The sequence below is a fragment of the Triturus cristatus genome, chromosome 12 (genome assembly GCF_964204655.1).
Source record: "Triturus cristatus chromosome 12, aTriCri1.1, whole genome shotgun sequence".
Taxonomy (NCBI): Eukaryota; Metazoa; Chordata; class Amphibia; order Caudata; family Salamandridae; genus Triturus; species Triturus cristatus.
The window spans coordinates 695,062,899-695,087,931 of NC_140595.1; the positions used below are offsets into that span (position 1 = coordinate 695,062,899).

Genomic DNA, 25,033 nt, shown 5'->3' on the forward strand with positions numbered 1-25,033 from the left:
TCAAGAAGGCATTCAGATGTGTCACACATTTGCCATAAATTCAGAATGTTAGCACTCTTTTTGCTCATTAGATCACTGTAGTAAAGCTACTGCTCACCAGGGAAAACTGCTGCTGGTATTGAAAGTGCATGTTTCAGTCTGCATGTCAGAATTTTTTAATGAAATAGAAGAGGATTTGAGAAGTCACTCAAAATGTGCCCTAATTTTTCTTTCTGCAGCACTAATCATACTTTTTATGGAAAAATGAACCCCCTCATTTTGTTCCTTTTTAAATTAAATGTTTTAAGAGTTACCACTTTAATCCAAGCAAGATGGCTTCAGGTGTGCCATACGTTTATCATAAGTAGGACTGTTAGCGCTCTAGTAGTTCTTTGGAACACTCTGGGAAGCTGCAGTAGAACACAAAGGAATCAACTGACAGTCTCTGCCCTTGTTGGATGTACATGTTTTACTGAGAATGTCAGACTTCATTCTCACATGACTGAGAAAGATAATGTGAATTTACAGAAAATAAGCTCTCAGTTTAGCCTATAGATCACCTTCCAAACCTCTGTGGTAAAAGCATGAGAAAATATTTTTCTCTCAATCATGATATCCCAGCAGAAGGCTTTTTCACATGGTGAAATCACCTTAGAACATACCACAATTCCTAAAATGAGTATGGTACCATCAACAAATGATTTATAATGTAACTAAAGTCTTAAAACCTTCTATTAACTGCAATGCTTTTTAATGAGGTGCTATCATGTATATTGGTCCCAAGATGGCTGCCAACACTTCTTGGATGAAGTGCTGACAGCCAATCAGATCTCAGGATGAGATGTGTGGTTAGGCTCCGCCCACATATATATATGCTTTTAAATGCTATTTTCTCAGGAAATACTGAACAGATTTACACCAGACCTGCAAAAGGCACTTCCTTGACCTTATGGCTACCTCTCTGCCAAATTTCAAGTAATTCTGTTCAGCCGTTCGGGCTGTAGCTGTGTCTAAAGGTCCTATGGAAAAAAGCATGGGGAAAACGCGTTTTGGGACCCCCCTTTTTTCTCGGCCCCTGCTTGACGAATCCCCCCGAGACTTTCAGGGTAGGAGCGGAGCGTAGCGCCCCACCTATTTTGAAAATTTCGCGAGGATTCGTCGACCGGCGCCAAAGTTATTCCAAATAGAATGTTGCGGATTTCCTATGGAAACAGGGTCCTAACTATAACTACCTACTGGCGACCGCCAGTAGGTAATATATATATATATATATATATATATATATATATATATATATATATATACATATATATATATATATTCACTGAAAAAACCATAGGTTTCACACATGTTATAGTTAGCGGAAATTTTACTGATAAAAAACCAGTGAAATTCCCCCGTTATAGTTAGCGCAGGCAACTATAACTCACGCGACCGCAATCCTCTGCTGATGCTAATACTGTATTTAGACACTTATTTGCCCATGTCTTCTTCCATACATTTTTAGCTATACATATATTACAAATATTTTTTTTTCATAAAGACACATATGTCATCAGCAGAAGATTGCAGTCGCGTGAGTTATAGTTGCCTGCGCTAACTATAACGGGGGAATTTCACTGGTTTTTTATCAGTAAAATTTCCGCTAACTATAACATGTGTGAAACCTATGGTTTTTTCAGTGAATTTGCAAGGTTTTTTAAATGCTAATTCCTAACTATAACGTGTGTGAAACCTATGGTTTTTTCAGTGAATTAGTACGGTTTTTTAAATGCTAAGTTTTTTTCCCTTATAATAAGCCCTGTAAAGCACAGGGGGTGGGGTAAGTGTGGATAGTGTTTTTTGCCCTTAACAAAAGCCCTGTACATTTGGTGGCTTTCGGCCACCAAAAGCACAGGGGGTGGGGTAAGTGTGGATAGTGTTTTTTTTATTTTTATTTTTTTACCGTACGCTTACCGTAAGCGTACGGTAAGCGTACCCCGCGAAATTGCCGAAAAAAAAATAAAACCGTTTTTGCACTTGGGGGATGTTTGGGGACTCCCTCAACATGACTATGTGGGAGGGAGTTGTCAAAACAGCCCCTTTACATGTTTTTTGGCTTGATATTTTAAAAATCACTCTCAGTGCGAGAGACAAAATGGCGGCCGCCGCTTCCTGGTTTCGGCCGATTCGAATGTTTACTAAGATCTAAGAGCCAATCAGAATCGCGCTCGCGCACGCCACCGTACGCTTACCGTAAGCGTACGGTAAGCGTACCGTAAGCTGGCTCAGATATATATATTGATTTAAAGGCTATTTTCTCAGAATCTACTGAACAGATTTACACCAAACCTACAAAAGGCACTTCCTTGACCTAGGGACTACCTCTCTGCCAAATTTTGAGTAATTCTGTTCAGCCGTTCGGGCTGTAGCTCGTTCTAAAGGTCCTATGGAAAAATGCATGGGAAAAACGCGTTTTGGGACCCCCCTTTTATCTCAGCCCCCGCTTGACGGATCCCCCCGAGACTTTCAGGGTAGGAGCGGAGCGTAGCGCCCCACCTATTTTGAGAAATTTGCGAGGATTCGTCGACCGGCGCCAAAGTTATTCAAAATAGAATGTTGAGGTTTTCCTATGGAAACGTGGTCCTAACTATAACTACCTACTGGCTATCGCCAGTAGGTAATATATATAGATATATATATTACCTACTGGCGGTTGCCAGTAGGTAGTTATAGTTAGGACCGTGTTTCCATAGGAAATCCACAACATTCTATTTTGAATAACTTTGGCGCAGATTGACGAATCCTGGCGAAATTTTCAAAATAGGTGGGGCGCTCCGCTCCGCTCCTACCCTGAAAGTCTCGGGGGGATTCGTCAAGCGGGGGCTGAGAAAAAGGGGGGTCCCAAAACGTGTTTTCCCCATGCATTTTTCCATAGGACCTTTAGTCCAAGCTACAGCCCGAATGGCTGAACAGAATTACTTGAAATTTGGCAGAGAGGTAGTCCTCAGGTCAGGGATGTGCCTTTTGTAGATGTGTTCAGTATTTGCTGAGAAAATAGCATTTAAATCAATATATATATCTATAGGCACGCTCCGAGCGCGTACGGTAAGCTTACCGTACGCGCACGCTGCCATGCGCGAGGTTAATTTTGATTGGTGGTTACATGACTGTAAACATTCGAATCGGTCGAAATCAAGAAGTGTCGGCCTCCATTTTGTGTGTCTCACACTGATAAACAAAGGAGGAGAACGTGGAAAGGGGGCAACGAAGAGAGTTGCAGACCCCCTAGCGTTTGTCAGGGGGTCCAAGAAGGCCATAAAAGTATGAAAAATACATTTAATTTTTATTTTTTTAAATCGCGGGGTGCGCGTACGGTAGAAAATAAAAAAAAAAGAAGAAAAAAACAAATTAAAGTGTTAAGATATTAGGGGGCTCTAAAAAGAGCCGTTGTGTTCATTGAGTGTTTTTTTACCTACAAGTAAGTACCGATGCAGAGTCAAGAGTTCAAGAGGAAGACTCTGTTCCCTTCATCATTGAAATGTACACCGTCTCCTCTATAAATGTCTTGCATGTTGTAACGCAAGTTGTTGTGGTATATAGAACCCATACCATAGTCTCTGAGGAAAGCAGAAACAGATTTGTTGACGTGCTTTCTTGCTTTGTCAATCTGCGGACAAAATTGGTTGGACCAGTTCCACTTTTGCCTTTGGCATATGTTAGAATATACAAAGGCAGATTGAGGAAAAAGCGACATCAATTGCACAAAGGTGTCCTTAATAAGCATTTCCAGACCTACACCAGTTAAAGTGCCTAGGTCATTTCCACCACAGTGCACAATAATAAGGTTAGGCTGTGGGGGATGTTGAAAGGTTTTCACCAAAGGCAATAATTGGTGCCACTTTAACCCTCTCTGACCAATCCATTTAATGTCTACATTTGGCAAAGCAAGGTCACTCATCATACCTCTGTTTTCTGCATACTTTTCACTTCAGAAGACATAGCTGTGACCTACAATCCACACTGTGAACATCTTTCAAGGAGATCTGGATGCACTCAGAAGGTGTCTTTCAGTAGAATGGCAATATGAAATGAAAGACAGTTTGAAAATGGAGGCATACATATTTTTTTTAAATAAAAAGAACTCATTGGCTGATTCAAATCTTTTTACAGTAAAAAGTAGACTGTATGTGTACATTTTTAGAAGCATGTTTTGTATTGGTTCAGAAAATTGTGTTCCCACAGAAGAATAGTTTGGATTTGCTGTTAGGTTGGACAGGTGAAGCACTCTTGGTCTTTACATTTGAAACATTGTGTGGTGAACTTCTGACCTCTCTCCTCACAGCAGTGTTCCATGAGCTGTTGCTATGGTAGCAGGCAGAAGTCAAGTTGGGGGAAGGGTACATTTGGAAAAGGGTTGAAGTTTTCAACCAATAGAAATGTATGATTTCATTTGAAAAAAAGTGGGAAGCACTGAGATTTGTAATTAACATGTATATGTGTGAAAAAAAGAGGGAAACATTGCCATTAATTGGTTCTGCTCAGAGGAGAGAGGTGTACAGCTCTGATATTCTGACTCTGATAGTCTGCTGTTTGAGTGCCACATTTCTTTCTCAAGTAACTAATTTTAAAGGTGAGTTATGAGTTTGAGAGGGGATGTATGTGGTGATTTTTGCATGAGTCTGTGAGCACAGAGGAATTGCTGTCAGAGATGTATTTTGTGTCTCTCTGGTTCTTTTTGGAAGTAACCATGCATATGTCTCTTGCAACTGAAAATACACAGTCTGCATAAGCAGACTGTTAGCACACACCCAGCAGTTTATCCTGTAAAATCATGCTTAGTATTCACAAGTGAGTGGTGTTTCAGGTAGCAGTGAGTAACGCTAATACATTCAACATCACTAGGGCTGATTTCTTTTGCTGGAGTGTAGTCAGTCACCAAGGTCACACATGTTCATGGTCTCAAAAAGCTGTTTGCACATGTGCTCTTTTCTGTATCTGAAAACTGTAATGAAAATGTATGCGACTGTTAGAGTACTTAACACTTGGAGGAAAAAACAGTAGTAAGTGTGCTTTGAAATTGGCAAGCAAATTTCATTTTCTGCCTAAAATCACAGAAAACAGTAGTAAGTGTGCTTTGAAATTGGCAAGCAAATTTCATTTTCTGCGTAAAATCACAGCATGAGTCTGGGAGCACAGAGGAATTGCTGTCAGAGATGTATTTCGTGTCTCTCTGGTTCTTTTTGGAAGTAACCATGCATAAGTCTCTTGCAACTGAAAATACACAGTCTGCATAAGCAGACTGTTAGCACACACCCAGCAGTTTATCCTGTAGAATCATGCTGAGTATTGACAAGTGAGTGGTGTTTCAGGTAGCAGCGAGTAACGATAATACATTCAACATCACTAAGGCTGATTTATTTTGCTAGAGTGTAGTCAGTCACCAAGGTCACACATGTTCATGGTCTCAAAAAGCTGTTTGCACATGTGCTCTTTTCTGTTTCTGAAAACTGTAATGAAAATGTATGCGACTGTTAGAGTACTTAACACTTGCAGGAAAAAACAGTAGTAAGTGTGCTTTGAAATTGGCAAGCAAATTTCATTTGCTGCCTAAAATCACAGAAAACAGTAGTAAGTGTGCTTTGAAATTGGCAAGCAAATTTCATTTTCTGCGTAAAATCACAGCATGAGTCTGGGAGCACAGAGGAAGTGCTGTCAGAGATGTATTTCGTGTCTCTCTGGTTCTTTTTGGAAGTAACCATGCATATGTCTCTTGCAACTGAAAATACACAGTCTGCATAAGCAGACTGTTAGCACACACCCAGCAGTTTATCCTGTAGAATCATGCTGAGTATTCACAAGTGAGTGGTGTTTCAGGTAGCAGTGAGTAACGCTAATACATTCAACATCACTAGGGCTGATTTCTTTTGCTGGAGTGTAGTCAGTCACCAAGGTCACACATGTTCATGGTCTCAAAAAGCTGTTTGCACATGTGCTCTTTTCTGTTTCTGAAAACTGTAATGAAAATGTATGCGACTGTTAGAGTACTTAACACTTGGAGGAAAAAACAGTAGTAAGTGTGCTTTGAAATTGGCATGCAAATTTCATTTTCTGCGTAAAATCACAGCATGAGTCTGTGAGCACAGAGGAATTGCTGTCAGAGATGTATTTCGTGTCTCTCTGGTTCTTTTTGGAATTAACCATGCATATGTCTCTTGCAACTGAAAATACACAGTCTGCATAAGCAGACTGTTAGCACACACCCAGCAGTTTATCCTGTAGAATCATGCTTAGTATTCACAAGTGAGTGGTGTTTCATGTAGCAGTGAGTAACGCTAATACATTTAACATCACTAAGGCTGATTTCTTTTGCTGGAGTGTAGTCAGTCACCAAGGTCACACATGTTCATGGTCTGAAAAAGCTGTTTGCACATGTGCTCTTTTCTGTATCTGAAAACTGTAATGAAAATGTATGCGACTGTTAGAGTACTTAACACTTGGAGGAAAAAACAGTAGTAAGTGTGCTTTGAAATTGGCAAGCAAATTTCATTTTCTGCCTAAAATCACAGAAAACAGTAGCAAGTGTGCTTTGAAATTGGCAAGCAAATTTCATTTCCTGCCTAAAATCACAGCATGAGTCTGTGAGCACAGAGGAATTGGTGTCAGAGATGTATTTCGTGTCTCTCTGGTTCTTTTTGGAAGTAACCATGCATATGTCTCTTGCAACTGAAAATACACAGTCTGCATAAGCAGACTGTTAGCACACACCTAGCAGTTTATCCTGTAGAATCAGGCTTAGTATTCACAAGTGAGTGGTGTTTCAGGTAGCAGTGAGTAACGCTAATACATTCAACATCACTAAGGCTGATTTCTTTTGCTGGAGTGTAGTCAGTCACCAAGGTCACACATGTTCATGGTCTCAAAAAGCTGTTTGCACATGTGCTCTTTTCTGTTTCTGAAAACTGTAATGAAAATGTATGCGACTGTTAGAGTACTTAACACTTGCAGGAAAAAACAGTAGTAAGTGTGCTTTGAAATTGGCAAGCAAATTTCATTTTCTGCGTAAAATCACAGCATGAGTCTGTGAACACAGAGGAATTGCTGTCAGAGATGTATTTCGTGTGAAAGGGGAAGCTTGTTTTCTGGAAATGTGGTGGTTAGCATTCAGCCCAAAACAGTATCTCAAATAAGAGGCAAATGCTAACATATTTGAAATCAACATGGTAGATTTTTCTTCCACTCTTGCAATGGGTCATGTAGTTGCTACATGCTAAAAACTCATATTAAACCTTACCACACATGTAGTCTTACATACATGTTTACAGTGTTTATGCAGTTATATAAGGGTCCATTCAAGTCTCTCTTGCACCTGACAGTAGACAGTCTTCAGAACCACACTCTTAGCAGAGAGGTAGCTGTTTTTCCTGTACACTCATGCTTACTAATCAGCACTGTGTGGTGTTTTAGGTAGGAGTGAGGAACGCTAATGCATTGAACATCACCAAGGATCATTATCTTTGCTGGAGTGTAGTCAGTCAGCCAGGTTACACATGCACATGCTCTAAAAAAGCTGATTGGACATGTGCTCTTTTCTGCCTCTCTAAACTGTAAAGAAAATGTGTCTGACTGCTAGAGTAATTAACAGTTGCAAAAAAAAAAAATAAGTGTGCTTTTGATTTGCAAATGAAATATCGTGTTCTGCCTAGAATCACACCAAGAGTCTGTGTGCACACAGGAATTGTTCTTAGAGATTAAATTCGTGTTGGTTTTCTTGTGTTTTTCACTTGTAGGAAAGGGGTAGATAGTGTTATAAGAAAATAAAAGATCATAACAAATATAGTAATATATTAAAATTACAAAAAGGTATTTTTTTTTAGTTTCTTTCAGAAGCTATAAAAATTAACTTGAAAAGAAAATCAGCATTTAAAGAGATCCGTAGGAAAATGTTTCAGAGAAGAGTGATGTCCAATTTGCTAAAGGATGTGAAAAAATATAAGAAAAGAGCTCAATTTTACAAGAGAAAAAAAGATATTGAAGCCATTGTAGCTAAGGCTTTAGATTTAAAAAGAAAACTATTCATTTTAATTTTGAACAGGATGCGTACATTAGAAAAAATAGTTAATGTAATGAAGTCACAAAGCAAAACGAAAAGAGTAGTAAAAAGAAATAACTTTTGTAAAGTGTTTTTAGGAGAATGGATGCATAGTTCAAGTACTGAACCATTTTTTAATGAAGAGAGTTATCTTCAAAGTAATAGTTTGCTGCATGCAGTTGACACCAGTGGACGATCATATGAAGTAAAAGATGGTTGTATAATGGAAAAGGAGAAAATGGTTCCAAGAAATGAGGAAGAAGTGATTGCGGATGAGGTTATGGGGAGACGTCCTAAAGCCCCAGTGTATACTTGGAATTGTAGTAGTATTTGTACTTTGCGACAGGAATCTATTGATAAATTATGTGAGTTTTTAAGAGAATATAGTAAAAAGAGTGTTAAACAGAAGATTAAGGTGCTTCAAGGACTAGATCCTTGTACGGCTTCAGGTGAGGCCTTTAATAGTCCCCCGGCCCGGTCGCAAGTCAATGATATGCCTTTTCTGGTTGAGCAGGTGGTCCGATCTTTAATGTTGCCTCTTTTGGAAAGAATTAAGTTAGTTAGCGAAAAAGTTGACAACTTAGAACAAATTATTCTTGACAACTTTTGTTCGCTAAAAAATGTAGTCAAACTCTCTGCAAAACTCTGCGATAACCCTAGTGCTACACCTTCAGTCACCCCTCCATCTGCTGTCTCTGTTCCTAATGGTAACCCCCCTGTGTCAACACTTGCAAGTTCTGGTCCTGATTCTTTGAAACCAAGGGCTAATAATTGCAAATCCACTAAGAAGGTTGTTCAGGCAACTACCGCCTCCGGGGTTGATCATTCTAAGGTTGATATGCGAGCGGGATCCGTTGAAAACACCTCTGACTCTTCCCTGGCCCACATCCATCTCCCACCCCAGTCTCTTCCCTATGTGGTGGTACTAACTGGCGTCCCGAGTTAAAAAGTACAAAACCCGAATCCTTTGAAGAACTTAAGAACAAAGTGATCCACTGGCTAAATAAGAGTACGCCTATCCCCAAAAATATGGACGGGAAAATCTTGTTTGTTAGAAGGGTTAGCTGGGTAGGATCACGACCCAAAGATGTTTCGGGTGACTCTATTATCATCAACTTTAAAGATAATCGTATAACTAGCTTTATATGCGATCATGCCCCTCTTGGGACTCACTCGGGGATCCGGGTGCATGATCTACACCACTTTTATATGCAACCTATTAGTTGTGAGGATAGGAGGGGTCATGCCTGGATGGGGAGAGGATTTAATCATGGGTTTAATCATGGGTCTTTTACCCTGACTTCTAATAGTCATTGTGGTGTGCGCAATTTGGAAGATATAGAGTGACCGGAGCCAAGTCAATCTAGTCTATCTGCTCCTGGGGGTGTTTGTACTATTGTCGATAAGCCATTGGATTACTTAGATGTTCCTTCCCAGGTTCAGCCTAGTACTCCCTCCCCTTTTAGGGGCATAATTCCAACTCCGCCTATACAGTCTGTGAGCTCACAAGTAGTTACATCTCGCTTTGTTGCCCAGAATAGGCTGTCGGAATCTAGGTCTGGATCCTTGATTTCCTGGAATGTAGCTGGCCTCAAGGCGAAGATGGATTCTCCCGTATGGGTAGAGTTCATAGGTAACTTTGACCTCTGTCTATTCCAGGAGACTTGGTCTGTTGAGCCTTTGTTTCTGCCAGGCTATTTGAATTTTTATGTCCCTGCATCTAAGGGCTCTAAAGGCCGTCCTAAGGGTGGCCTAACCATTTGGGCTCGCCAGGCTTTGTTTCCTAAGGCTAGTGAGATGCCAACCGGGTCATTGGATATCCAGCTAATCAGGTTGCCTTTGGCCTCTAAGGGGGATTTGGTCATTTTCAACCTCTATCTTAGAGGGACCATGGGGAGAAGGTCGCAAGTTCTGGTCACTCTGGATTCCCTTATGGACACCTATTGTAGTCAGAAGGATACGATCATTGCGGGAGACTTTAACGTCACCTTTGAACCCCTCTTAGCCTCAGACTCGGAATGGGGTCTCGACCCTGAGGAGGATCGCCTGTGGGATATCCCAGGTTTGGCTCTCCCCCCAATTAAACGATGGTCGGAGGTTATAGTCCAGATAAATTCTCTTTGTTCAGAGAAAGTCCTTAGGGCACTGAATGGTAGAACCTTGGGAGACAAGCTGGGTGCTAATACTTTCGATAATGGCCGCTTTAAAAGTAGGATTGATTATGTCCTCTGCTGTAAGAGCTTATGGCATTCCATCATAGATATGGTGGTGGAACCTAGAGTAGAGAGTGACCATAATCCTATTTGTATTACTCATCAGTGGTGGAGTGGTACTTCTGCTGTAGTTGAAATCACTGAACTTAAACCGCCAGAAGTTGTTTCCTCTAATAACATGCGGAGGCTTAGGTGGCGGGAGGTGGCAACTAATGATAGGTCCATTGCAAAAATTGATGCCGAGTTGGCTAGAGTAATTTTGCAACTAGAGGGTGTAGCGGTTTCGGAAGAAGGTGTGACCCAGGCCACCGGCGTTCATGAGTTATTTTTTGAGGGAATAAAGAGGTATTTTTTAAAGCCAGTTACTAAAGGCAAAAAGCCCCCTCCTAGACGGCTCCGTTGGTATGACGGGGATTGCAGAAATGCAAGAGCAAATTTAGCTGCTGCTCTTTCTAGCTGCCACAGGATTTGCATTCAGATGGCAAGGCAGGCATATAAAAAATGCCTTGTCCAAGCTAAAAAGAATTGGGATGAGCTTTTCTGGCAAGACCTGAAGGGAGCATGTTATGCGAAAGATTCTAGAATGTTCTGGAACATCATTAAATGGAATAGGGGCGGCTTGCCTGACATTCCTTTAAATTATGTCACTCAAGAAGAGTGGTACAACTATTTTAAGCCCCAATGCCTGTAGTCTTCTACATAACCCTCCTGTGGTAATCCCACATGTTTTTTACAGTAAAGGCCCCTTTAGCCCCAAAGATGTCCTATTAGTTCTGCGCTCGGTAGCTACTGGTCGTGCACCAGGCTCAGACGGGGTTCCGTCTGATGTCTTTCTTCAGAATAGAATCAGATGGAGCAAGTACATTGCACTAGTGGCCAATGCGGTGGCTGAAGGTGCCCCTATACCTAAATCCTGGGGGGGGCGCTACTATTATCCCAGTTTTTAAAAAAGGGGATAAGGCACTCCCATGTAACTACAGACCCATTAGTCTGATAGATACTATTCAGAAGATCATCGGGAGGATGGTCCTGAATTTAATTTTGGATTGGGAAGAGGAAAACAGGATCTTGTCCACATTCCAAGCTGGCTTCCGTAAATCAATTAGCACAGTGGACCAGGTTTTTCGTTTCACCCAATTATATTGGAAGGTCGTGACTTTGGGGAAAGGCAGTCTCTTTGTTGCTTTTGTTGACTTAAGAGCTGCCTTTGACTTAGTCCCACGCTCAAGGCTGTGGTTCGTCCTAGCAAAGCTGGGGCTTCCCACTGAAGTCTTGACCCTGGTCATGAGGTTACATGAGTCCAACTTCGCTAAAATCCAGTGGAGAGGTATTGATGAAGTTACTCCTGAGTTCCCAGTCGAGCGCGGTGTGCGTCAAGGTTGCACCATGGCCCCGACGCTATTCTCTTTGTACATAAACGGGATTGTAGATCGTATGCTCAGTGTTTCTACAGATGCTCCTAAGTTGGCAGGGATAGTTACCCCAATATTGATGTTTGCGGACGACACTCTTATTGTGTCAAAAACGCCAAGTGGTCTGCAAAGAGCCCTGTCTGTCTTTGATGACTTTTGCCTCACACATGGTTTGGAGGTAAATGTATCTAAGACTAAACTTATGGTTTTTAATCCCCCTCCTAGCTATAGAGCGAGGAAGTTCTTTATGAATGCCCAGCCATTAGAGGAGGTCAACAACTTTATATATCTTGGTATGCATATAACTAATGACAACAAGTGGAGTAAGCATGTCACGATGACCTCCTTGAAATTTCGGCAGACTACCGGGGTCCTACTCAATGAGTTTAAAACATCTCTCACCAAGCCGATTAAACCTGTGCTTCAAGTTTATGAGGCAAAGGCTTTAAGCTCCGTCTTCTATGGGGCCGAGTTATGGGGTTTCGAGGCGTTAAGCACGTTAACGTTAGTCGAAAATAAATTTCTACGCAGTATTATAGGCCTTCCCCAGAGTACCCCTTTGGTTCCCCTAAGATATGACCTAGGTAGAAGGGCTATCCTGGAACTAGCCAAACTCCGCCCGGTTTTATTCTGGCGGAGGTTGTGGTCTACTCCGGAGCTCTCCTCCTATGCCAGTGGGCTTTTGGACATTATCAAGTCTGATACATCTCATAAGATTGGTTGGTTGAGGAAGTTACGTGTAGCCCTTGTCGATTTGGGTTTGGAGGGGTTGTGGAGCGATCCAGTGTCTGCGACATTCCCTTCCAAGAGCTCCTTGAAATCATTATATTGGGAACATATCGATTATAAGACCTGGAGCCAAGTAAACTGTTCTTGGATGACTAATTGGTATTTGGAGGCGAAGGTCACTCCAGCCCTGGAAACCTACTGGGACCTGATTACCAAACCTAGTGACAGGAAATTATATTTCCAGTTGCGAGCTGGTTCCCTGCCATTAAGGTTCCTTACAAGCAGGTGGTCAAGTGCAGGCAGTGACATATGCCCTGACTGTGGCTTACAAATTGAATCAATTGGCCACTTTTTGTTTGTTTGCCCCGCTTATGTCGACCCAAGGCGTACTTGGCTGTCACCTTTGTGCAAAGTTTTGGGCACAAGGAGTAGTCTTGTGGCCCTAAGGATTTTACGCACTAACACCTTACCGATTATTTCCATCGGTCTTGCTAAATATTTGGGTTGGGCATGGTATTTAAGGAATAAACTGACACGCACACTGTGTTAGTTTTAATAGAGTTTTTGTATGGCTGGGCTATGGATTCTTTCTTCTCCTTTTTCTTTTAAACTTTGTTTTTTATATGATATCTCTTCATCTAGTTGCCTAATCTACTGTTTAATGTCTTTTTATATTCATATTTTAATATTTATGACATAATGGATTTTATGGTCTTTGCATCTACTAGGGTGCTTCTTATTGTTATTGTATTTTTTGTGATATCTGTGTCTTTTATGAAATCGGAATTTCGAATAAAGGCTATGATGATGATGATGAGGACTAGATCCATGCAGAGTGAGAGAGAATACTGGTTTGCAAGGACATTCTCTGGCTTGTTTATCCAGGAAAGTGTGTCAAAGTGTTTTTCACCATTTTAGGATGCTGGCAGTTCATCATACTGAAATTAGAAAATTTGTGAGAAGATTGTATTTTGCTAAAAGTCCAGCACTAAAGTTAAATGAGTTGAATAAGGCTCTGTTCCGTGGATCTGTATCAGATGTTGAGAAGGTTACTGATGAAATTCAGTTAAGTTACTTTGGTCCGGAACAAGAAAGTGCAGGGAATGACACAGTTATTGAGGAAAATGTGGAAGAGAATGTAGAACCCTCCGTAAATAAGAAATTTGAAGATCAAATAACTAAATTTGCTATCATCTCTAATGAAAGACCAAATATTACTTGTATTTGTTGCCGGAGAAGCCATTATAAAATCCAAACAAGGAATGTTGATCTCTACAAAAAAAGTGAAGAAGAAGATAATTATAAGTGGAAGGATTTTGCAACATATATATTTCTTGAAAATTGTTTTGATTTGGGTGAAGATCATCGTATTTGTAAATACTGTTACAACAAGTTAGAAGAAAATAAAATGCCAGCTAGAGCTGTACATAATAATTTAGAATTGGTTGAAGTTCCTGCAGAACTTTCTGATTTAAATACGTATGAGTCTATACTCATTCAATGTGTTCATCCGTTCCAGACCATAGTACGTATGGAGCCAAAAACAGGCAAATTACCTCCTTCAGATTTACAGAGAGGTTTAAAAGGAAGAGTTGTCTATTTGCCGTTGGATTTGAAAAAAAATATGGAAACTATTGATACAGATACTTTGGAAACTGAACCATTAGTTATTCTGGTTAATGGTGTACCTACAAAGAGTAAGAAAATTTGGCAGGAGCTGGTAGATGTACGAAAAGTACAAAGAGCAAATTTGTATTTGAAAAAAAATAATAAATGATATGAATCAATTTATATAGATGAAGGTGAAGAAGATGTACTAGGAGACACAGAAACACCAACTGGGCAAATTGAAAAAGTTGACAAGTCAAAAGAAGAAGAAATTTATGAACATTTCAGCATACATCCTCTTCATTCAAAAGAAGTAATGGCAAACACCATTGATCTGTTTCAAATGAAAAAAGCACAAGGAACTCCTCTAAGTGTATGGGAGGAGAGCTTGGAAGCTCGTTGTTTTCCCGAGCTGTTTCCTACAGGAGAAGGTGGACGATACGATGAACGTCCAGTCCAGATTCCTGCTTCTGAGTATCGGACTACAAGATTATATGCAGAAGATCCCAGATTTCGTCAAAGTATTCCTTATTTGTTCCATCTGTTATTTGAAAGTGACTTGTCTGCACTATCTTATGCAGTAAACCACATTTTAAAAAGTGGAACACATCTACATAATGTGGCTGCTAAGGATTTTATGAACAAAGTGCAGCAGTGAGATGATCATTTGGAATCACAATTGATCAATCTAATGGCTTGTCAGCGTGGGACGAATGAATATTGGTACCGACGCCATGGAGAATTGAAATGTATGTTACGGAATTTAGGAACTCCAACATGGTTCCTAACCCTAAGCTGTGCCGAGTACGCTTGGGATGATTTACTGGATTTTCTACGAGAGGCAAATTCAAACATTAAAAACATCGAATACAAGACAGCAGGAGAACTGTGCTCATTGGATCCGGTTAATGTTTGCAGATATTTCAATCATAGATTTGAGGCTATGATGTCCTTCATATGCAATAAAAAAAATCCACCACTTGGGGAAGTTGTGGATTTCTTTTGGAGAAAAGAGTACCAAGCAAGAGGTGCTCCTCACATTCATATGCTGTTGTGGATCAAGGATGCACCAAAATTTGGAACAGATGCTGATGAAGCAGTGTTATCTTTCATTGAAGAATATGCAACATGTGCTATACTTAAAAGCACAGAAGAGAAAAAGTTAAAAGAGCAAGTTTTACGTTTCCAAAGTCATCGGTGTGGAAAATACTGTCGACGGAAGTACAAGACCAAAGATAAATTCTACACAAAATGTCGATTTGGATTTCCTAGACCTGTTCTTTCAAAAGGAAGAGTCAACAGTTTTATGTCAGCTGTGCGACATACTATTACAAGAAAATCTCCCAAAAATACGTACAACCTAAGAAGAAAAGAAGAGTCAAAATATATAAATGACTACAAGCCAGTCATTTTATCCATGTGGAATGCTAACATGGATATTCAGTATGTGGCAGACAATTCTATTGCTGTTGCTCGGTATGTCACATCTTACATCACTAAATCTGAGAAAACAGAATTGAAGGAAATGTGGGAAGAGATTTCTCACGAGAAGACTGTCAGTAAGAAGCTGTACAGTTTCAGTTTAGAGATGTTATCACATCGAGAAATTGGATCCTACGAATGTTCAGATAGGTTATCATCTGCAAGTCTGTACTCGAAATCAAGAAGAATAATTTGGGTCAGTTTAGGCCTTGCAGGAATGCGAAATCGGGTACTGAAATCTGTTGGAGAAATTGAATATTTGGCCGAGAACGACCCAGAAAGTACAGATATTTTGAAAACAAACATGTTGGACACATATTACCCAAAATGAAGTCATCATCTTGAGAACATGTGTCTCTATGAAGCGCTGCAGAACTACATTTTTTCACGGAAAGCCACAGAAGACATCAACAATGGAAAATATAAAGTCATTGGTGAGGAAGGATGTTTAGTGAAGCCAACAAAAGGAAGTTTGATTAATCACAGGAAGCTGAGTTGTGACACTCCTGACAAAAAGGAATTTTACTACTTGGCACTTTTACAGCTGTTTAAACCATGGCGTTCAGAGGACGAACTACTTGGAGAATTTCAAAGCTATGAGAATTCATTTAATGCATGTAAAGATACCATTGAATGCAGTATTTTCAGGAATTATGTCCAAATGTTAAACGAAGAAATTGAACAGGAAGCTACAATTGCAGCTGAAGTAGCTAGAGACAGTTCTCAAGACAGCCAAAGTTCTGGAACGCTCAGTCAAGATCCACTAGGACAGCCAATCTTAGAAAATGAAGCTGCAATAGCCATGACTGAAGTGGAAACGGCTATGAATCAAGCTCAGGAAGATTTACTAGACTTACCAGATTTGGAACAACAACTTAATGAAGAACAACGACAAATTTATGAAGAAGTCAAAAAAAAATTGATCACGGATTACTACATGAAAATAAAGAGTGCACATGCACATCATTTGAACCAATTAGGTTGTATGTGAGTGGACAAGCTGGAACTGGGAAAAGTTTCTTAATTAAAGTCATCAGAAGCTACCTACAGCAAAAAACTGATTCAACTTTATCTTGTGTTGTTACTGCTCCAACTGGGTTAGCAGCATATAATATTAAAGGAATTACTCTCCATCGCTTGCTAATGTTACCAGTGGAGCATGAGAACAAAATAGAATATCACAAGCTAACTGGCGAAGCATGTTTCGAAGTTTCAAGAGTGTTGAAGAAGATGCAAGTTCTCATTATTGATGAGGTAAGCATGGTATCAAACTTAATGCTTGCCTTTGTGCATTTAAGAATGCAGCAAATTCTAAAAAGAGACTATGACATGTTATTTGGTGGAAAACATGTTATAGTTTTTGGGGATCTACTGCAGCTCACTCCAGTTAAAGGACAACCAGTGTTTAATACTGTGACACATGAGGACACGAAGAAGTCATTAAGAAGCATTGGTAATGCGAATATTTGGTCATTCTTTGAGTACAAAGAACTCACTACCAATATGAGGCAAGCAAATGATGAAGAATATGGAAGTATTCTGAAAGATATCAGAATTGGACTACTCACAGAAGTTGGCAGAAAAGCATTACAGAGTCGGTTGCTACATAATTTATTTCCAAGTGAAGAAATAGTTGCAGAGAAAATATACAAGAACATTGCAGAAAAAAATACTGTAATCTGCTTAATGCCAACACTACGTGAATGCTCAATATTTAATGAGGAACTTTTGAAATTGGAAAAGGAAGAGATTAAGAAAATGGAAGCAGTGGACAAAATCCAACATGAAAAAATTACTATTACATTAACAGGCGAACTGAAAAATAAATTGGATTCTCTAGAGAAGAACATTTCGAAAACAGCTGGATTAGAAAAAAATCTATATCTTTGCATGAACTGTCGAGTATTTTTAAGGAGAAATTTGGATGTTGAAAAAGGTTTAGTAAATGGAGCTATGGGTAAAGTTGTGGGTTTTGTTAACTACCAGAAAAAAGAAGGAATTGAGTTTATAAAAATAAAATTTGATCAGATTGAAGAGAAGACATTAGTCGTTGTTCAGTCCGTTTTTTGCTTGTGAAAGACTTATATGTACGTAGGAAGCAGTTTCCATTTTCTCTAGCATATGCTGTAACTATTCACAAGTGTCAAGGATTAACTGTTGATAGTGCATTTGTAAACATTGGATCTACTGTGTTCAAAGAAGGTATGGCATATGTTGCTTTGTTACGAGTGAAAACATTATCTGGTTTAGTCATGATAGACTTTGATGACTCAAAAGTTAGTGCTGATGCAAATTGTGTTAAGGAGTATAATAGATTAAGAAGAACCTATGCTCCTCATTTAGGTCAGTATCCTGTGTTGGAGAAACGTGTTGTTTGTCGGAAAAGGAGAATTGAGAATATCTGTAATGAGGATGTACAGAAGAGAAAACAAAAAGAGAGTCATGTGATTGAAAGCAAAAAGAAAAAGGACAATGTTGAAGAGGTTGTTGGTTGCCATTTTGAAAATAGCTCTGGTGTCAACTGCTACGCAAATGTAGTGCTGAATGTTGTATTTTATCTTGAAAGTTTGCAAGAGCAGATAATAGAAAATCATGAAAAAAGATTCTGTGCTAAGTCTTCTTTATGAGAAGCTGAGTGTTGATAAAGCTAAAATAGAAAGTGCGACTGAAATTAGAAATCTATTAGATGTTTGTTCAGGACGAACACAGTTTTCTCAAAATGTCCAGCAAGATGCACAGGAATTCTTGATGTATATCCTTTTGGTACTTGAAGATGAAGGGATAGAAATTGAAAATGTGTTTGGTCTCTGTTATAAATGGGAACATAGTTGTGAAAACTGTTTCTACACATGCAGCTCTAATGTTGATTCAGAAAGGTTTATCTATTTAACATTGCCAGAGACTAAATCAGTGACTTTTAGTAAATTAGTTAAAGATGCCAATCACAACATGGAATGTTCTAAATGTAAATCAGGCATGTTTTCAACGTTATTTTTAAAGAAATATGGACAGTATGTAATTTTAATGATGCAACGTTGTAGAGCTGATGGAACAAACTTGGACACTTTAATAAAGAAATTTACAGGACAGCAATTATCAATTTCTGGAAAAACTTTTGTCACAGTTGCAATAATTTTCCATGATGGACCTATTGTAACTTCTGGTCATTACACAGTTTTTCTTAAATGTGAAAAAGGCTGGACACTGTGTAATGATTCTCAATTGGTTTTCAAGCAACGTTTGCCTTTTGATTTAGCAAATTCCTATTAAATTTTTCTGAAACCAAAATTTTAGACAGAAATTGCAACATCTGTACAAAACATTATTACAATTTAATTGGATTACCATAGGTTTCACACACGTTATAGTTAGCTGGACATTTCACTCGTAAAAAACCAATGAAATTCCCCCGTTATAGTTAGTTAAGCTAACTATAACTCGCGCACCCGCAATCCACTGCTGATGACGTCACATATAACATCACTCATGACATGGTCACTGACATCACTCATGACATCACTGATGACATCTCAAATGACATCACTGATTACATCACTGATGACATCATCCTTGTGATAGAGTGGCAGTCCTCCTCTCACCCTAATATAACAATTGATAAACACATTCAAAAATAGAGACTAAAAATTAACAAAATATTGCAAATACCAATACCAGTTACAACAACCTCTTCAGTAATTCTAAGATCCACATACACATCCACTCATTCACCAACAGTCCTATACAGTCACTCATACATGTACTCACTCATATGTACTTATACACCTATACATCCTGTTACACAATGCCACTCATCCATAGAGTTACTCACACACATAGTCACTCATGCTAATAATGAATCAAACATACATTTACTTGCATATACACTTATACACACACCACCACACTTACTTCTCCGGAAACTTACACATACTTAGTCTTTTAAACAATCACTTATAGAAACATATACTTATTCATACAGGAACAATTTCAAGCTCTCACTCTCACATATACTCACTCATATACACCAATAGTCACATATACTAGTTTAAAAAATAAGTAGTTACTCATAAATACACTATTGAGAAAGTCATTCACTCACTAACACACCTTTACACATACTCATCCACCCATACAATCCTGCACACATGCTGTCTTCAACACATACAGTGAGTCAATCATTCATGCACCTATGCACTACGTAATACCCCCCACCGAACAATGCAGACACTCAGACTGATACTCAAAAAACCAACTAATAACCTATATAGACACCCATGTACCTACTCACCAACCCATGCAGCCTCTTATACACAAAGTGAGAGACTGATACAGATATTTACATATTCAAACATTACTCACTAAGCCATGTATTCACTATGATACACTTTATCAATCAGTTACACAATAAATTTTTCCCAAAAAAATCATCCACTTAGACACTTATATACCCATTTATTCTTCCATCGACCTTGAGATATACATATATAAAACCTATTTAATTTTCAGAAAAACACACATTCACTGGATGATGTCATCAGTGATGTCATCAGTGATGTCATTTGAGATGTCATCAGTGATGTCATGAGTGATGTCAGTGACCATGTCATGAGTGGGTTCATTTTGCCATAGAAATTATGATTACTGCTGAAGAAAGAAAATGAGGGCACATTTTGAGTGACTTCTCAAATCCTCTTCTATTTCATTAAAAAATTCTGACATGCAGACTGAAACATGCACTTTTAATACCAGGAGCAGACTTCCATGGTGAACAGTAGTTTTACTACAGTGATCTAATGAGCAACTAGAGTGCTATCTTTCAGAATTGATGGCAAATGTGTGAAATATCTGAATACCTTCATGATGGAATCAAAGTAAAAAACTGAAAGCATTTCCTACTGAGGAGACTGCAGTACATGAGGAAATTAGGAAACTTCATTACAAATAAATCTCCCAAGATGGCCACCGGAGACAAAAGAGCCCAAATGTAGCCCTAAATCACCCAGATGTAGCCCAAATATAGCCCAATGACAGAAGTGTGCAAAACACTTATTATTTTGTGTTTTTGCAGTGTTATATAGTGCAGACTTGTCAGGTATTGGAGTGCTTTACATGAGCATTGGTTACATCACACAAGAACAAATTCATTTTGGTTGTAGACATGGGGAGACTAAGTGATTTGACCAGAATCACAGAATGTCGAGCTGAAGCAGAAACTCCAACCTGTTTCCCCAGTTGCAAAGTCTGCAGTTCTGGAAGTAACACCACATCCTCTCCCCTAAGTGCAACATTTAATCAAGTGGTCAACTGGATAAAAAAACATAAAGATAACAAATAATTTAAAAGTGCTTTGTCGCTATTTGAAAACTCAGAAAATATGTCCTTATTTTAGTCTTTTAGAGCACTAACCATAATTTTGATGCCAATAAGACCCTCTCATATATGTAATTTCTAAAGGAAATGCTCTAGGTATTACAGTTTTGATTACATCAAGATGACGTCAGGCGTTCCACACTTTTGTAATAAATATAGAATGTTAGCAATCTAGTTGTTCATTAGGATACTGTTGAGAGGCAGAGGCCAGGGGCACGGACTCTGAAAATTGAAGGCAGGTAGGAGGGTGCAAAGGCAACAATTTAACCACACTGAGCAGGCAGGAAGGGCCGTGGCAGCACAACAGACTATGGAGGGCAGTGGAAAGGGGGGCAGGGGCAACAAACCAACAATACAGGACTTGCAAGAGAGGCTGTGGCAATGTAATAGACCATTGTAGGCAGAAGGAAGAGGCAATGGTAGTACAACCATACATGCCAACAGACCCGATTCAGCCAGGAAACGTCCAATGTTTTTAAGCTCAAATGGGCTTTATTTGATCTGTCTCCTGTCTACAATCTCCTCTTTTTCAATGTAACTCAAAGGGGAAAATCAACACCCCAGTTTTTTTTCAAAATCTCCCTCTTACCAAGTTCAAAATGTTCGTAAGTATGGTACATTGGATCATGGAAGGAAATGGGGTAGGAACATGGACTTGGATAACAGAGGACAGGAGGGACATGGAGAGGTGCACCAAACTGACCCTGCAGGGCAGGCATCAGGGTTTGCAGCAGCACAATACACCACACAGGGCATGCGGGACGGGAGTGCAGCACAACAATCCATAGAAAGCAAGAGGGAGGGGACAGGACCATGCACATGGACAACAGAGAACAGAGGGGCAAAAGGCAATGGTAGCTAGCTGACCATAAAGGACAGACAGGAGAGAAAGCTGCAGCATAACAGACCATAAAGGGCAGGAGGGACGGATCAGGGGCATTACAATGGACCAGACAAGCCAGGAGGGAGGGAGTAGGGGTCTGCACATGTAAACAGAGGGCTGGGGGTAAGGGGGCAGGGCAGGAGCAGCAAGATAGCCATGGAGGTCAGGCAGGATGGGCACTAGAAGCAAGACACACCATGAAGAGCAACAGTGAGACTGTGATGGCATACACACAGACCATGGAGGGAAGGTGGGAGGGGGTCAGGGGCAGCTAACTGACCACACAGGGAAGGTGGGAGGGGCCATGGCAGCACAGAAGACCATGCATGGCAAGTGGGAGGGTTAGTGGCAGCACAATGGCTATGATGGGCAAGAAGGAGGGTGCAGGGGCATGCACAAAGGACGATGGAGGATAGAAGGGAGGGTCAGGACCTGTGCACAGACAAGAAAGTTCAGGGGAAGAGGCCTCACAACAGACCGCACGGGGCAGGCAGGAGGAGCAGTTGCAGCACAACAGACCAGGGAGGGCAGAAGGGTGTGGCAGTACAATGGACCATGTAGGACAGGAGGAGGAGAATAGTGGCATGGCATGTGGACAGGCAGGGTGGAGGTGGCAGGGACAGGTTACAGTCATCTGACAATGCTAGGCAGGTGCGAGGGGAGTGGCAGCTCAACAGAACACTCAGAGTAGATAGGAGTGGCAGGTCCATGGAACATGGTGGGCAAAAAGGATGGAGCAGGGGCATGCAAAAAGACATCGGAGGGCAGGGGGAAGGAGAATAGGGGCAGCAAGCTAAGCACAGAGTTTAAGCAGGAGGTGAATGATGGGGCATAGAATTGGGCAATGGAGGGCAGGAGGAGGGGACTGGTACATCATACTAAATTGAGGGCAGTGGCAGCACATCAGACCATGCATGGCAGGAGGGAGGAGGCTAGTCCATGGATTCACACAACAGAGGATAGGGAGGAGGGGGATGGGGCAGCAAGCTAACTGTTCAGAGAAGGCGGGTATTAGGAACTTTATTGTTTTTAAAACATGTGTCTTTGCGAACTACTTAAAATATGAACAAGTATGCAGCATATTCTCACTTTTATTCAGGAAGAAGAGGACGTTTGTGACTGTGACTCCGGGCTCACTTGGCAGAAACACCCCCTGACCCTCCACCCCCTATCACAAAATGTAATGCCCGTGAAAAGGGTAGGTGAACACAGTGTTATATAGAACATAGTCCTGAGAGCACGATTGAAAATGAAAACTAGATATTGTATGGTATAAACTATGCACCAAAAAGTGTGATATAAGATGAACCGGGCGTGAAATATAATATGCAATACATTGTGCGCAATGACAGATTCATTGGAGAGCGTGAGATAGCACAGGCACTAGCGCGTGCTATGCGATGTGCGCATTGGAGTGTAATATGCACAGGGCAGTGTTGTGTTACCTAACTAGCCTCTAAACTTGTAATATAAAATATGTGCTGGGGAGTGTAACGTTGCATATGCACTGTGACAAAGATATGGATCCCAGATTGTAATATGTATGGCATAGCACTGTGCGTTATAACATAGGCATTGAGGAAGGCACGTTAGATGGGGCAATATAACCCGTGCGAAGACAAGTGTGGCATGACATATTCACGGGGTGGTGTTACAGTGCACATGGGCTAGAGAGTGTCATAGCATATGCACTAGCTGGTGGAATACAACACAGAGGTGTGTGGCACTCGGCAGGCAATGGTGGGTGTAACACAGCATTGGGCTCTGCCAGGAGCGCGCTGTGACTCTCAAGTGATGTTCATCCCCTTTCAAGAGAGTAAAATAAAAAGTATTACACATCCGGCAGTGGATGTGTGTTTTATAAACCGTGAGGGGGGTTTCTTACATAGTTTTAGTCGAATTTTTGTCGAATCCCCTTTGAATGGCTTGGTGTGCATGTGTATTAAATGTGCCCGTCAATAGCTACCCATGTTTGTATAAATAAACGACAAGGGTGTCTACCGGGATTAGGCACGGTAGGGCATCAGACATGTCAGAGCTTCACTAGTGGTGTAAATACATTCCACGTGGATTCATTGTATGCATAGTCGCCTTTTAATGAATATCACTCAAATCGTCATGGTGATAGGTATGTACGGTTTGTCCAGCATGTCCTAGGTGTGTCTATAAATATATATATTTTAAAAATAATAAAAAACAGTGGCCGGCCCTGGGGATTGGGGTAAAAAAAATATAATTAGGAGACAGGCCCTGAGGGATGGGGTCATCAGTGCCAATACATTAGAATAAGAAGGGGAACCACACAGCCCCCCTTCTTAAAAAATTAACATAAATAAAAGACTGGCATCGTGCCGGAGGCCACGCCCCCTCCTTGCAGCACTCTGCAAACGCGCCCCCTGGCGAGTTGTAAGTTGGGGAATTAATTCCTCTTCAATACTGAGGGTCCCTGAGGGCCAACTAGCCCAACAGGCATCTCCAGTATGCGCCAGGGAGCTGCGCTGCAGACAGGTGTTCTGAGGCCAAGCCCCTTTTTACACCTCTCTGCAACGCAGCTCTGTGGCGCTTACTGGAGGTACCTAGTGGTCTAGTTTGATCCTAGGGACCCTTAGGATTCAAGGGGACTTAATCTCTCAACTTAGAACAGCCACAGGGCGCGTTTACACAGTGGTGAAGGGAGGGGACGGGGCCTGAGGTGACGTGTGCAAACACGCACTATGGCAAGTTTTAAATTGGGGATATAATTTCCCTTCAATACTGAGGGCCCCTGGGGGCTAACTAGCCCACCAAGTGCTTCCAGTAGGCGCCACTGAGCGGCATTGCAGAGAGGTGGTCCAGGCTGTGCCACTTTTTACACCTCTCTGCAACGCAGCTCTTTGGCACTTACTGGAGGTACCTAGTGGGCTAGTTGGACCCTAGGGACCCTCAGGATTCAAATGAACTTAATCTCCCAACTAAAAACGGACACAGGGCGTGTTTACACAGTGGTGAAGGGAGGGGACGGGGCCTGAGTTAACGTGTGCAAAAACGCCCTGTGGCCTGTTTTAAGAGGTAGTTTTAATCCCCCTGCCCTATTATATACTAGGGGCTTACAGAGGAGGTCATGCTAATCACAGGGGGACCCCAACGCATAATGTTCCCTAGTGTATGTAGGTGTTTTCACTGTATTCTAAGTGTCTTTTAACATAGCACTGGCTCTAGGACTGGTTAGTCAGACTCAGTTACCACCAGTATCCGTCTGAAAAAGTTGAGGGTACAGGATGATTTTGCAACAAGGATTCTTTCTGCT

At 40.8% G+C, this 25,033-nt stretch overlaps 1 protein-coding gene across 5 annotated transcripts in view; it reads left to right on the forward strand.

Annotated features, from left to right (window-relative positions):
* LOC146780115 (mucin-3A-like) overlaps nt 1-25,033 on the forward strand; it is a 268,570-nt gene that overhangs the window by 182,588 nt on the left and 60,949 nt on the right. The gene's annotated exons all lie outside the window — the stretch shown is intronic.